The sequence below is a fragment of the Amblyraja radiata genome, chromosome 1, assembly GCF_010909765.2.
Source record: "Amblyraja radiata isolate CabotCenter1 chromosome 1, sAmbRad1.1.pri, whole genome shotgun sequence".
In the NCBI taxonomy this organism is placed as follows: Eukaryota; Metazoa; Chordata; class Chondrichthyes; order Rajiformes; family Rajidae; genus Amblyraja; species Amblyraja radiata.
Window position 1 is genome coordinate 173,459,051 of NC_045956.1, and position 16,333 is coordinate 173,475,383.

The window sequence follows — 16,333 nt, forward strand, 5'->3', positions numbered from 1 at the left end:
AGATGAACAACAGAAAAGGCTTGAACGATGCAAGGAAAGGTTGAATGAATGTGTGACAATGAGTGGAAGCTGCTAATAGAAAAGTCTAAAGAAGGGAGGCTGGTCGGTCAAGACAAAAGTAGGCAGGACCGATTGCAATTAGGACACTTCAGTATAATCCAGCATGGAGCCTCCTTCACTGAGCATGGAGCCTCCTTCACTGAGCAATGGACAAAGGGTTAGGCATTGCAGAATCTCATGAAACACCAAGAGCAGATAAATAAGCAGAGAAGGGAAACTGAACAGCAGGGGAAGCTGCTAGAAACTGGAAACTTGCAGCCATGGGTCAGATCCCACCTACCAAGAGGAAAACAAAACAAATACATGAACCAGAAAATAAGAACTCATAAAGCAAGGGGTAATGTGTTTGGTTTAAGTATAATACCATTGTGTAACAGTGTATTATTCAATGATGGGTAGGAAAAGAGCATATACCGTACAGGTGAAATGGATTTAAAAGGGGAGGAGTGCGGTGTATGTAATAGAAATGGTGTTACGGGCCTCCAAGTTAAAGGGAGAGGAGTATTATGGCCGGCCGACTAGGAAAAGGGGAGATGCAGCGAGACCTGGGTGTCATGGTACACCAGTCATTGAAAGTGGGCATGCAGGTGCAGCAGGCAGTGAAGAAAGCGAATGGTATGTTAGCTTTCATAGCAAAAGGATTTGAGTATAGGAGCAGGGAGGTTCTACTGCAGTTGTACAGGGTCGTGGTGAGACCACACCTGGAGTATTGCGTACAGTTTTGGTCTCCAAATCTGAGGAAGGACATTATTGCCATAGAGGGAGTGCAGAGAAGGTTCACCAGACTGATTCCTGGGATGTCAGGACTGTCTTATGAAGAAAGACTGGATAGACTTGGATTATACTCTCTAGAATTTAGGAGATTGAGAGGGGATCTTATAGAAACTTACAAAATTCTTAAGGGGTTGGACAGGCTAGATGCAGGAAGATTGCTCCCGATGTTGGGGAAGTCCAGGACAAGGGGTCACAGCTTAAGGATAAGGGGGAAATCCTTTAAAACCGAGATGAGAAGAAATTTTTTCACACAGAGAGTGGTGAATCTCTGGAACTCCCTGCCACAGAGGGTAGTCGAGGCCAGTTCATTGGCTATATTTAAGAGGGAGTTAGATGTGGCCCTTGTGGCTAAGGGGATCAGCGGGTATGGAGAGAAGGCAGGTACGGGATACTGAGTTGGATGATCAGCCATGATCATATTGAATGGCGGTGCAGGCTCGAAGGGCCGAATGGCCTACTCCTGCACCTAATTTCTATGTTTCTATGTTTCTATTATGTATGTAATATAAATGGTGTTACGGGCCTCCAAGTTAAAGGCGGAGGAGTATTATGTATATAATATAAATGGTGTTACGGGCCTCCAAGTTAAAGGGGGAGGAGTGTTGAGTATGTAATAGAAGTGGTGTTACCTGCCTCCAAGTTAAAGGGGGAGGAGTGTTAGGTATGTGATAATTAGCATATGTAATTAGCATATGTAATTAGTGTCTTGTCATATGTTGTGCAAGTACGCATGTGGGGAGACTCAAGGTGGCGTCCTGTAGTAAAGAAGCTTGTAAGATTACTCCCGTGTCCGAGCCTTTATTCAAGTGTGCTAAGTATCCCGAATACATAACAAGGACGTTTTCATTTGTGGGAGAGTCTAGAACTCAAGGTCATAGCCTCATAAATAAAGGACGTTCTTTTAGGAAGGAAATGAGAAGTAATTTCTTTAGTCGGAAAGTAGTGGTTCTGTGGAAATCGTTGCCACGGAAGATTGTGGAGGCAAAGTCACGAGATATATTTAAGGCAGAGATAGATAGTTTCCTGATTTGTACGGGTGTCAGAGTTTATAGGGAGAAGGCAGGAGAATGGGGTTAGGAGGGAGAGGTAGACCAGTCATGATTGAATGGCGGAATAGACTTGATGGGCCAAATGGCCTAATTCTGCTCCTATCACTTCTGAAATTGTTGTGGATAGAAAGAGGTCATTCTGCCCTCCAGATCTATGCTGGCCCTCAAAACAGTTGACCAATCAGCACCACTCATTCTCCGGTTCTGTCGCGATTGCCTTGAAAATTATTCTTTCCCAAATATTCAAAGCTGTGCTCCAACACCTCTTATATCAAATTCTCATCCTTTTCGTTCAAATCAATGCTTTGTTCTTCAGTCCGACTTTTTGCAGGACTCAATGCTCTAAATTATTCCTATTACACCATCCTCACACATTGTTTCATCACCAATCTTAGCCTAAAGCTTTGAATATCCTCTCGGGAGTTCCTACATCACATTTAATAGTCATCGAGTCACAGTCATAAAGCGTGGAAATAGGCCCTTCAGCCCAACTTGCCCACACTGGCCAACATGTCCCATCTACACAAGTCCCACCTGCCTGTATTTGGCCCATATCGCTCTAAACCTGTCCTATCCATGTACTATTAAACGTAGCAATAGTCCCTGCCTCTACTACCTCCTCCGTCAGCTCGTTCCATACACCCACCACTCTTTGAGTGAAAATGTTACCCATTAGGTTCCTATTTAACCTTTTCTTCCTTCACTTTAAACCTAGTTCCTCTGGTTCTTTATTCCCCTCCTCTTGGCAAGAGACTCTACCCGATCTATTCCTCTCATGATTTTGCACACCTCTAGAAGATCACCCCCTGTTGTGGGGCGTATCACTGATGGGGATGAGTCCGAGTATAGAAGAGAGATCGAGCAACTGTCCATATGGTGCCAGCGCAATAACCTGGCCCTCAACACCAGCAAAACCAAGGAACTGCTTGTGGACTTTGGAAGGAGTAGGAGGGGGACCCACAGCCCCATTTATATCAACGGGTCGATGGTTGAAATGGTCAAGAGTTTCAAATTCCTGGGTGTGCACATCTCTGAAGATCTTTCCTGGTCCGAGAACACTAATGCAATTATCAAGAAAGCTCATCAGCGCCTCTACTTCCTGAGAAGATTACGAAGAGTCGGTTTGTCAAGGAGGACTCTCTCTAAATTCTACAGGTGCACAGTAGAGAGCATGCTGACCAGTTGCATCGTGGCTTGGTTCGGCAATTTGAGTGCCCTGGAGAGGAAGAGTCTACAAAAAGTAGTAAACACTGCCCAGTCCATCATCGGCTCTGACCTTCCTTCCATCGAGGGGATTTATCGCAGTCGCTGCCTCAAAAAGGCTGGCAGTATCATCAAAGACCCACACCATCCTGGCCACACACTCATCTCCCTGCTACCTTCAGGTAGAAGGTACAGGAGCCTGAAGACTGCAACAACCAGGTTCAGGAACAGCTACTTCCCCTCAGCCATCAGGCTATTAAACCTGGCTCGGACAAAACTCTGATTATTAATAACCCATTATCTGTTATTTGCACTTTATCAGTTTATTAATGAATGTGTGTATATATTTAAATTATGGTATATGGACACTTATCTGTTTTGTAGTAAATGCCTACTATGTTCTGTGTGCTGAAGCAAAGCAAGAATTTCATTGTCCTATACAGGGACACATGACAATAAACTCACTTGAACTCACTTGAACTTGAACTTGAACTTGAACATCCTCCTGCGCTCCAAAGAATAGAGTGCCTGCCTGCTCATCCTCTCCCCATAGCTCAGACCCCTGAGCCCTCACAACATCCTCATAATACCTTTGAAGAACCTCTGGTCCCCCAGCTTATTCATTCCATCGTTGGCTTGCCACCAGTTTCTGTTCCTGTGAAGCGCCTTGGCACGTTTTCCTGTGCTCATGGCGCTGTGGAAATGCAAATTGCTGCCATGGTTGACTTTCCCCTGGCCTGCAACTGAACAGAATTGGGAGTCAGCCTGGGGGCTTGCGTAAACATTAAGTTTGCATAGGCCTTGGAGCTAAAGTAACCTTCCAGCAGATTGCTGGCAGTATTGGTGCAGTGATAACTATAATTATACCGAATGCTAATAAAATATTACCTTAATGTTAACGCCAGGAGCTAAAAATGTACCATTATAATCAGGGCTAATCAGTTCGAGACAGGTCATTGCTGTATCTGATTAGGATGAATAATCTATACAGGGATCCTTTTTTTTTGTGTGGGTGGGTGGGGGGAGGGGGAGGGGGGTGATGTGGGGTGGACAGGACTGGTTGGGAAAGGGGGGGGGGGGGTTGTTGAATAGACAGAAATCATTGGAAGGGTTTGTTGCTGTACAGCAATTGATATGTTAATATTCGGCAGAGCGTAAAGAAATGAAGCAGCATCACAGTCAGACACCACTAACTGGGCCAATACACGTAATTCAGCTGTGGAGATGTATAGAAATGTGTGTGCCAGTTCTCTTAATGAAAACATCCCCTCGGCTTGTTGCTATTAACAGCCAGAGGGACATGCAAAGGCAATGTAATTAAACCTGAGCAGGTGCCAGTTGCTGATAGACCCAGAGTCATAGTCATAAAGCGTGGAAACAGGCCCTTCGGCCCATTGCCCATGATGACCAACATGTCCCATCTGCACTAGTCCCACCTGTCTGCGTTTGGTCCATATCCCTCTAAACCTGTTCTATCCATGTACCTACCTAAATGCTTCTTAAATGTTGCAATAGTCCCTGCCTCAACAACTCCTCCGGTAGCTTGTTCCATTCACCCACCGCCCATTGTGAGAACCCCATTCTCCTGCCTTCTCCTCATAACCTCTGACACCTGTACTGATATTGTTGAAGTACCATCGACCACATTTTAAATGTGTAACTACAGAATTGACTAGGAAGGAACTGCAGATTCTAGTTATACACCAAAGATAGACACAAAATGCTGGAGTAACTCAATGGGACAGGCAGCATCTCTGGAGAAAAGGAATGGGTGACGTTTCAGGTCGAAACCCTTCTTCAGACTGGGATTGTGAAAAATAGAATCCAGAAAACTTTTTCAAGATGGTTTAATTTGGTAAATTCGTAGGTTATCAAATAGTATTTGAACCTAATTAGTCTGGTTCAGAAAATGTCACATATCTAAAAGCAACGAGAAATTTATGTTTTAACTTTGCTCCGGTCTAAGTGAAGCCATTGAGCTAAAGACAAATGATTCACTCTGTTTAGTTCAGTTTAGTTTATTGTCACGTGTATCGAGGTACAGTGAAAAACTTTTGTTGCGTGCTAACCATTCAGCGGAAAGACAATATATGATTACAATCGAGCCATTTACATGTAAATGAAGGGAATAATGTTTAGTGTAAGGTAAAGCCACAGGGGGCGCTGACCTGTGCGCGGCTGCCCAGCCATCAGCTGTCTGTCTTTTCATCTTTTTTTTATTTTTAGTTAGTTAAAGTGTTTTTGTTTCTGGAGTTCTAGACTTTTTTATGGGGGGGTGGGGGGGGGGGGGGAAGGGGGAAACTACCTTTCAGGGTCCCTACCTGGTCGGAGAGGCGGCTTTTCTCCGGGCTGCAGTTTCGACCCATCCTCGCGGCCTACCAGCGGGCCTGGAGCGGCGTTTCCTGTCGGGGACCGCCCAAAACCACGGCTTCGGCAGCGGCACAGCGCTGGAGCGCTATCGTGGAGCGGGCGATGCCTTGCCTGGGTCGCCGCGCTGGAGCTCCGGTGAGCTGAAGACCGCCGGGAACAACATCGCGGAGCTGCGGGTCTGAGGAGCGACCAGCTGCGGGCGGCGGCGCAGAACTGTACACCGGGAGCCTGGGATCTCGCGACGAGATCGCCAGTAGTGGAGCTCCAATCGGCGCGGCCTTGTTGGCTTTGGAAGCGGCGGCCTCCAGTACGGAAGCGGCCGTTCCAGGTGTCCCAAGCCGCTGTGAGGATTCTCCCGACGCCGGAGCACCATCACCCGGCGAGAACGGCCAGGAACATCGGGCCTCCGTAGAGGCAACTGTGGAGGCCTCAATTGGCTCGACTATGGGTGAACTGGGGTTGGGGACTGGACTTTGTGCCTTCCCTCATGGTGGGAACCATTGTGGGGGGATGTTCTTTATGCTTAAATCTCTTATTAATGTTATGTCTGTATTCTTTCTTTATGTGCTGCATTGGCAAGAAGCATTTCACTACACCTAGGTGTATGTGATCAATAAATAACCTTTTTCTTTGAGCCAGCAAAGTCCGATAATCCAAGGGTCAACACAGAGGTAGATAGTAGTTCAGCACTGCTCTCAGTGGGCAGGTGCTATAGACCAGCACGGGAAAGGAGACGCTCCCGCCCCCACGAGTCTCGGGCAGATGGGGCTCGTCAGTCTGTGAAGGCAGTCCATCTAGGAGAGGGAAAACTCTGATTTTAAACCTCCACTGCCTTGTGGCCATATCCAGTCACGGAAAAGGCTCCAGGAGTAAACCTCAAGAAAATACGTAGTCGGAGCCCCTAAGGCAATTCGTCATTGTCTACAACCTCGCTCTGGCAGCTCCTGCGACGGCGCTGGTGACAAACTGTAACAGCCCTGCTGTTCCTTTTGATCGATCAGTGACGTGAAGAGAGGGGACGTGCTGCATGAGCAACAGCCTGTCCTCCATACGACATCGCCCAGGCTTGCATCCAGCGAGGATGCATCACCCATGGTCAGTCATGGCCTAGATGGGCCATCTACTACTACTGCTCTCTGGTTGTGGTAGGATGATTCAGTTGCCTGACAACAGCTGGGAAGAAACAGTTCTGATTATCTCTGTTTTCAAGGGAAACTTAGATTTAGCTCTTAGGGCTAAATAAATCTAAATAATATGGTGAAAATGCAGGAAGGGGGTACTGATTTTGGATGATCAACCATGATCATATTGATTGGCGGTGCTGGCTCGAAGGGCCGAAAGGCCTACTGCATCTATCTTCTATGTTTCTATGTTCTATGTTTCTATCTCCCTGAATCTGGAGGTGTGCATTTTCCCACTTCTGTACCTTTTGCCTGATGGGAGAGGTGAGAAGAGGGAGTGGCCAGGGTGCGATTGGTCCTTGATTATGCTGTTGGCCTAGCCGAGGCAGTGTGAGTTATAAATGGAGTCAATAGAAGGGAGTTTGGTAAATCTATAAGTTATCAAACAGTATTTGAACCCAATTTGTCTGGTTCAAAAAATGCTACAGATCTAAAACCAACGAGAAATTTATGTTTAAGAGGGAACTGCAGATGGTGGAAAAATTGAAGGTAGATAAAAATGCTGGAGAAACTCAGCAGATGAGGCAGTATCTTTGGAGCAGCATCTATGCAGACTCTGAAGAAGGGTCTCAACCCGAAATGTCACCTTTTCCTTCGCTCCATCGATGCTGTCTCACCCGCTGAGTTTCTCCAGCATTTCTATCTACCTTCAGAAATGTATGTTTTATCTTTGCTCTGGTCTCAGTGAAGCCATTGAGGGAAAGACAAATGATTCACCTTATCACTCTGCTCTCCTCAATCAAATTGCATTGATGTGTGACTTTCTCAATGGCCCAGCTCATATATAAACAAGAATAATTTAATTGAAAAATTTCTTTGATCTGTTCTATTTTTGTCCATGTTGCGTGCGATGGGTGGCAAAGCTGACAGATAAATAATTTCATTCCAATTTGGCACACAAGTCTACATCAAGGACACGAAGGTCAGCTTTCATGTGGATTGCATGCAATGCGATGTTTCATCTTCACTCCCCTAGAGAACACGGCTTCACCTCAAATCTCTGCCATTGTAAAGCTTGGCGATCGCACTTTCAAAGATCAGGCTGTATTTGGGTCCACCTCCCTCCTTCACAAGTTCACAAGTTATAAGAGTAGAATTAGGCCAATCGGCCCATCAATCATGGCAGATCTCTGCCACCTAATCCCATTTTCCTGCCTTCTCCCCATAACCCTTGACACCCGTTCTAATCAAGAATAGTAAGATTAAACGAGAATTTACCAGTTTGAAGTTTGATCTTTATTTTATGAGGAGTAACGTTGAGGGATTACGTGAAGAACCCGCCAGGACGCATGCGTGTCAATCTTCAAAGCAGCGGTGTGAAATCACAGATAACTGTAAATGAACTGAGCATAGTAAGATTAGAGAAATAGGATACCAGTTGAACTTTATGATCGAGGGTGGGCGTGGAGGGCACGTAATCCCTCAACGTTACTCCTCATAAAATAAAGATCAAACTTCAAACTGGTAAATTCTCGTTTAATCTTACTATTTTACTTTGGAGTCACGTGAGTGACTACGTGAAGATTTTAAAGCTCTGTGATTTCATGCCGTGGAAACGAGTCCAGGCGTCATACACAGCATCAGTGGGCCAATGATGAGTGAACATTAATATTGCATTCAGACATGACATAGATATAGACATGTTGATGCTATTAATGAACAATAGTGGGAATCGTAACCTTCCCTCCACCTGGAGGAAGTATGAACCATGCCTAACATAGAGTTGGCAAATACCCCCGATCTGGCAATAGGTTTATTCTGAATATTTGTACAGATTAATAGTTTGACCATCCTGCAGCCGCTAGGATGTGGTCCATAACCCTGCTGCTGAGGTATAGCGGTCCTGGTAGAATGAGACTCAATTTCAATGTACACTCCTGTATATGCCAGACCCATTTAACCCTCTGGAGAAGGTTTGTAGTGATTCCTTCTAACGAGGTTTTATGTAACTAACAATATTGCTAGTCAGAGTCTATGAGGCTCTTAGGGACCTTGACATACTGGTGTAGATGCGTGATCACACGCAACCCAAGATCCATGGGATATGCAACATCTAGTTTGGTCTGTGTCCCTGTCTACTCTGCTTGACTAATCATAAACAAACCATGTTATTATAGCTCACAGATATGATCATTCTATCCAGTGTAGCAATGACTGGACCCGTAGTGCTGTACTCAATGCTATGGCATAACCACTAGTACGCGAGTTAGACCAAGGACAGGGATGTTGCTGGTGCCTATCGGCGAAGTGACGTAGCACAATGTTAATAACCCATATCTCTGCATCCCTAGGCCTAGGAGGTTTTTAGTTGACGATACCCTTCATCCTCCCACATAGAAGCATAGAAACATAGTCAATAGGTGCAGGAGTAGGCCATTTGGCCTTTTGAGCCAGCACCGCCTTTCAATATGATCATGGCTGATCATCCAAAATCAGTACCCCATTCCTGCTTTTTCCCCATATCCCTTGATTCCTTTAGTCCGAAGAGCTAAATCTAACTCTAATGCCCCTGTCCCACTTAGGAAACCTGAACGGAAACCTCTGGTGACCTTGCACCCCTCCCATGGTTTCCATGAGTCGCCAGAGGCTTTGGTCACTCGCCTGGAATGCCTCGACCGGAGATGCATCTCTACTGACCAAATCCCTACAGGATCTTTGCTACCGAACACACACACACACACACACACACACACACACACACACACACACACACACACACACACACACACACACACACATACGCACACGCACACACACACACACACACACACACACACACACTCACACCCACACACACACACACACACACACACACACACACACACACACACACACACACACACACACACACATCGCGAAGGTGGGGGCCAGGGGCAGCGGAGGAGCGCTGTCTGCGCTCCTATAGGATCTTTGCTGAAAACTCCAATGAGCCAATCTAGATGGCGGTGAGCGAAGGAGATTGCCTTTGACTGCCTGTGAGTAAATAGCGACCCCACTCCACTGGCTTTGACCGAATGGCAACCTATTTTTAGTTGAGGCTGGTTATGATTTTGTTGAAATAATCGAAGGAACATAGAAGAAGCCTCAATAGACAATAGGTGCAGGAGTAGGCCATTCGGCCCTTCGAGCCAGCACCGCCGTTCAATGTGATCATGGCTGATCATCCCCAATCAGTACCCGAATAGACAATACCTCGACCACACAGAAACCACTTTAGACCATTAGGGAGGGTGACCAAAACCTCCGGGAACCTCATGGAAACCTTGCATGGGGTGCAAGGCCACCAGAGGTTTCCGTTCAGGTTTCCTAAGTGGGACAGAGGCATAACTCTCTCTTGAACATCCCAGAGAAGTGTAGGTCTGTAGGTGAATTGACCTCTGTAAATTATCCGTAGTTTGTCGGGAATGGATGAGAAAGTGGGCTAACATATTTAGTTTCGTTTCGGAAAGGACTGCAGATGCTGGTTTAAATCGAAGGTAGACTCAAAATGCTGGTGTAACTCAGCGGGACAGGCAGCATCTCTGGAGAGAAGGAATGGGTGACGTTTCGGGTCAAGACCCTTCTTCAGAAACGTCACCCATACCTTCTCTCCACAGATGCTGCCTGTCCCGCTGAGTTACTCCAGCATTTTGTGTTTGCTTTTAGTTTAGTTTAGTTTAGTATAATTTAGTTTAGTGTCATGTGAAGAGGTGGTTGGTTTGGACTCGGTGGGTCAAAGAGCCAGCTTCCATGCTGTATCTCTGAACTAAACTAAACCTCGTCATATGGGAAATCTTAACTCAGGCAGCACGGTGGTGCAGCGGGTAGAGTTGCTGCCTTACAGTGAATGCAACGCCGGAGACCCGGGTTCGACCCCGACTACGGGTGCTGTCTGTACGGAGTTTGTACGTTCTCCCCGTGACCTGCGTGGGTTTTCTCCGAGATCCCCACTTTCCTCCCACACTCCATAGACGTACAGGCTTGTACGTTAATTGGCTTGGTAAATTTAAAACAAATATATCTCTAGTGTGTGTAGGATAGTGTTAATATGCTGGGATCGTTGGTCGGCGCGGACCCGGTGGGCCGAAGGGCCTGTTTCCGCACTGTACCTCTAAACTAAACTAAACGAAAGCTCATGTGCAATTCTGCTTCAGATTCATGATGAGATAACAATGACAGGTTTGTGTTTATTTGCAAGGGATGTTACAGTTCAGACAGGAAAATCTAATTAATGTAAGGGATGTGTTCCCAAACATTGGACGTTAGATCTTGCTATGAATAACTTTGAGTTCTCTTTTCCTATTCTTGCCTAACATGACCTGCAGTATCTAGACCCTAAACGTCCCCTATTCCTTTTCTCCGGAGATGCTGCCTGACCCGCTGAGTTACTCCAGCTTTTAGCATCTGTCTTTGGTTTAACCTGCATCAGCAGTTTCTCCTCACGTACTGCAATATGCTTTATTAGGAAGCATTTATTTCCCTTTCTTTCCCATCATGTATCAGTACAGTATCTCTGGCTAGACATGAGAATACAGGGAGCACAGTGGCGCAACTGGCAGACCTGCTCCCTCACTGCCCCAGAGACCCGGGTTCAATCCTGACCTCGGGTGCTGCCTGTGCAGCATTGGCACATTCACCCTGTGACCTTGTGAATTTCCTTTGGGTGCTCTGGTCTTCTCCCACATCCTAAAGGCATGCGGGTTTGCCCTGCATTACCCTCAGAAATGCTGCCTGACCCTCTGAGTTAAGGGTCTGTCCCACTTGGCAATTTTTTTCGGCGACTGCCAGCGTCATTGACTGACATATCAGGGTCGCCGAAAGATATTGAACATTTCAAAATCCAGCGGCTCCAGAAAAAATGTTGCGACACTTGAGACACGCCGCGTCATGCCGCGTCATGCCGCATCACGCCATGACTATTTCAGTGACCTGATACGTCAGTCAATTATGCCGTCAGTCGCTGATAAAATCGCCAAGTGGGACCCTTTACATCAGCAATTGGTGCTATCTTTTGTAAACCTGCATTTGCAGTTTCTTGTTTCTACACGCCTGACTGTTCTAGCGATGTCTGCAGCAAAATATGAGATGCTGTTCCTCCAATTTGCGTTTAGCCTCACTCTGACAATGGAGGAGGCCCAGAACAGAAAGGTCAGTGTGGGAATGGGAAGGGAAGTTAAAATATTTAGCAATCTGTCTCCCTGGTATATTTTCTCATTATCTATTGTCTCATGATCAATTTGCCTGATATTTCTTGGTGTATGGAAATGATCCAACTCTTTCATCGGATGATGTTCCCCATGAGTGGGGTATCCAAAAAACAGTGGTTGCATCCTCAAACTAAGAGGTTATTTGGGACAAATTCCATCCGAAGACCCCAATAGTCCTTTCACGTGAGGCAGAGGTTCACTTGCACCTCCTCCAACCTCATCTACTGTATCCGCTGTTCTAGGTATGGACTCCTCTATATTGGCGAGACCTGGCGCAGACTGGGCGATCATTGCTCTGAACACCTTTGCACCTTGGGAGATTGGTGTACGCAATCTCCCAATTGCTAAATATTTTAACTTCCCTTCCCATTCCCACACTGACCTTTCTGTTCTGGGCCTCCTCCATTGTCAGAGTGAGGCTAAACGCAAATTGGAGGAACAGCATCTCATATTTTGCTTGGGCAGCTTACACCCCAGCAGTATGAATATTGATTTCTCCAACTTCAAGTAACCCCTGCTTTCCCTTTCTCACTGTCACACCCACACCCTGTTCTCTGACTAGTTTTGCTCTCCTCCGAATTAATTTTACTTTGTATGCCTTGTTGTCACCTTCCCCTCAGCCAACAATGAACCATTGTACATTTCCTTGATCATCATCTGCTTTGATCTGTCCTTTTTAAACCTTCCATGCTCTTCGTGCCCTTCCATATCTCTAGTCTCCCTTTCCCCCCGACTCTCAGTCTGAAGAAAGGTCTCGAGCTGAAACGTCACCCATTCCTTTTCTCCAGGGATACTGCCTGTCCCGCTGAGTCCAGCATTTTGTATCTATCTTCTGAGAAAACGATTAGTTGGAATTCTTTACCCAAGAAGACTGTGGTAGCTCATTCACTCATTCACTGTGAATATTTGAGATCGAAATATCTTTGCGCATCTGGGTCATAAGTTCAAAAGTCATAGGAGCAGAATTATGGATGTGGTGGTCATTTGGTGCAAGTCATTTAGAAGTTCTGTGATCGCTGTGAAGATGGAATGAGGAAATTAATAACAGGAGAAGTTCAAGTATATTTGGGACACCGTAAGAGCAACATAAATTCAAAGGAACTTTAAGAAGTGCTTCTGCTTCCTCAGAAGGCTTAGGAAGTTCGGCATGACCCCAACACCTCACACCAACTTCAACAGATATGCCGTAGAAAGCATTTTATCAGGGTGCATCACAGCAACGCTTATGTCAACTCCTTTGCAGTGGCCCCCTGTCCTCTCTCATTCCACCCCTCCCAGCATATGCAGAAGGGAGAGGATGTTGAAAGATTGGTGCACCATCGAGGCTAACCCTGACCTTCACATCCATGCCGACTTGAACAATATGCCCAACATGCGCCTGAAGTCCCGCAAACCCTTCTGGTCTTCCATTAAATCCCTGGAAGACTTTGACTGCAAGACTGAGTGGTGCAGAGCCTGGAAAGATGCCAACACCAACAACGGAGAGGTCATCACGGACCCCACAGTGAAACCACCGGGTTTTGATCTCCATCGCAAGCAATGGCGAACCCTGAACAGAATCCACACCCTCCATGCAGGAACAGCGCATCACCTGCATGTGGGGGATGACGGACAGCCCTGCCTGTGACTGTGGACATCCAGACTAGACCATCCCACACATGGTGAATGACTGCCCACTGAAGCTTTTCCCTGGGGACATCAAAGCCATCCACCCAGTAACTGCTGCTGTCCTGGTCTGGATGTCTACCCTTGATCTACAACTTTAGGCTGTGCACGCCATACGCACAAAGAAGAAGGATGCATTACAGTATGGTTTGGGAACAGTTCCATCTAAGACCATGCAAGAATTTGGCCCTGAGGTTAAAAACCCAGCCTACCCTTCCTTCTTATACTGTCACGCAGCACATTCATTAGGAGCTAGTTGCTGGGATCCAGAAGCCTGGAATATTGATTTAGAAATTCAAATTCAAATCCTACCACAGCAGCCAAAAATTTAAATTCAAGTAATTAAATAAAGCAAAGAAGAAAAAAACATAATGTCAGCAATGATGATCATACGATTATTAAAAAAAGTTGGCTTTACCCCTCTCTCTCCATTTCTCCCCCCACCCAAGTCGTCTTGTTGAGTCTCATTGGCTGTAACTCATTTTCACCGAGCACACAGCTAACAATGGCCTGTTTCCTTTATCTGTTACTTTTTTGCATGTCTTTCATTAATTTCTATATCTCTCAAAATCATTGTCTATATCTCTCCTTTCCCTTTCCCCTGACTCTCAGTGTGAAGAAGGGTCATGACCCGAAACGTCACCAATTCCTTTTCTCCAGAGATGCCGTCTGACCCGCAGAGTTACTCCAGCTTTTTGAGTCAATCTCCCTTTTCCCAGCATGCATTCCTAAGTATTGTGCTAAATTGTCTTAATATTGTCTTATTGCGACTGCAGTGATGATCTGGATGCATCTGTGGAGGCAGTTGACTGCAGACATTTTGGGTCAGGACCCTTCTTCAGTGTTCATCTCGCAATCTCCAGAGGGCTATTGACAACGCCCAGAAGATTGTCGGCTGCCCTCTCCTCACCTTGGAGGACCTACACAGTTCCCACTGTCTCAAGAAACCCCAGAACATTATAAAGGACATTTCCCACCCCGGACACTCCCTGTTTGAACTGTTGCCGTCAGGCAGACGGTACAGATCAATGAGGACAAGGACAAACAGACTCAAAAACAGTTTATATCCCACAGCAATAACTACACTTAATATAGCCACCAAATGAGCGCAGGTGCGCTACATACCAAAGGGATTGTGCAATCGACAGAAGAATGTATGGTTGTGTGTTTATGCTTGGTTTTTTCATGTTATTTATTTTAATTGTTTATTTCAGATATTTCTCTTTTACGTATCGTTAGCTTTTAGATAATGTGTGAATGGTGCACTGACTGGTTGGCATTTTTAATTTTGTTATAATCACAATAAAGAACCTATTACAGTTTGTTCAGTTTAGCTTAGAGATACAGCGTGGAAACAGGCCCTTCGGCCCACCGGGTCTGCGCTGACCAGTGAATCCCGCACACTAACATTATCCTACACATATTAGGGACAATTTACAATTATATCAAGCCAATGAACCTACAAACCTGTACTTCTTTGGAGTGTGGGAGGAAAGGGGAGTTCCCGGAGAAAACCCACGCAGGTCACGGCGTGAACTTGCAAGCTCCATACAGACAAGAACCCGAGTCCCTGGCGCTGCGCCACCACGTGCTTTGCTCAAGATTCCAGCATCTGTAAGTTCAAGTTCAAGTTCAAGCTCTTTTTTTCTTTTTTTTTTTCTTTCTTTATTTTTATTTTTTATTTTTATTAGAAGTACAGTAAATTACAATAATACACATCAGATATATCTTATTACATTTGTTGTACCTCTTCGTTTTTCGAGCTTTATAAAAGATAGAAATAAAAGAAGTAAGGAAAGTGAGCAAGAATCGTGAAGGTGCAGGAAAGTGTTGGGAAAAGAAAGCCCCTTAGGGAAGAAGTTAGAGAAGGAAGTAAAGAAAGGAAATAAGACCCTAGAAAGAAAAGGGAAAAAAAAGGAAAAACAATCGCTCTATTGTAACACAAAACTCCGCAAAAAAGGATATACAAACCGTGTTTTGTTTTTTTAATTTATTTTATACCCCCCGTTACCAGATCTTGGTACCATTTATATTTTAAATTACTATTGCACCTTATGCTTGTAATAGTTCCATAAATGCAGACCACGTCTTTTGGAAGTGGTCTGCTTTGCCTGCTAGGAGGAGTCTCATCTCTTCCAAGTGTAGTGTTTCGAACATGTTTGAAATCCACATTTTTATTGTTGGCATTGGAGCATTTTTCCAAAATTTGAGTATAAGCTTTTTTCCCATTATTAGCCCGTAATTAAGTAAGTTCTTTTGAAACACGTTTAATTCGGGGTTACCTTCCGATATTCCAAAAATAATCCATTCTGCTTTTGGTACAAGTTTTATTTTAAATAATTTTGTGAAGATTTCAAATATTTAGTTCCAGAATTTTTGGATTTTTATACAAAAAACAAAAGAGTGCGCTATGGTAGCTTCTTGTGACTGACATTTATCACAAATGGGTGAGACATTGGGGAAAAGTTTTTTTATTTTAGTTTTTGAATAATATAGTCTATGTAATGTTTTATATTGAATTAGAGTATGTCGTACGTTGATCGAGCATTTATGCACATATAGTAAGTCTTTATCCCAGCTCTCTTTTGAAAATGTTATAGCTAATTCTTGTTCCCAGTCTCTTCTAATACCATCGGTTGTAGGTATTTCTGTATTTAAAATAATGTTGTATAAGTATGATATTAGATTTGCTGATTCAGCCTTTGTCTTCATGGCTTCATCCAATAAGTCTGGGGACATGTTATGATAGTCTTTTGTGTATTTTTTCAGATAGTCACGGATTTGAAGATATTTAAAATATTGATTATTTTTCAAATTATATTTCAGTTGTAATTGTTGAAATGAT

The 16,333-nt window shown here is 44.8% G+C and overlaps 1 long non-coding RNA gene across 1 annotated transcript; it reads right to left on the reverse strand.

Annotated features, from left to right (window-relative positions):
- Positions 1-1,091: 1,091 nt before the first annotated feature.
- Positions 1,092-12,121, reverse strand: LOC116977124. The gene is made up of 3 exons (XR_004413130.1): positions 11,990-12,121; positions 9,879-9,888; positions 1,092-1,102 (listed from the first exon to the last, which is right to left on the reverse strand). It is a non-coding gene; the product is annotated as an uncharacterized LOC116977124 (long non-coding RNA).
- Between the last annotated feature and the right edge of the window lie 4,212 nt (positions 12,122-16,333).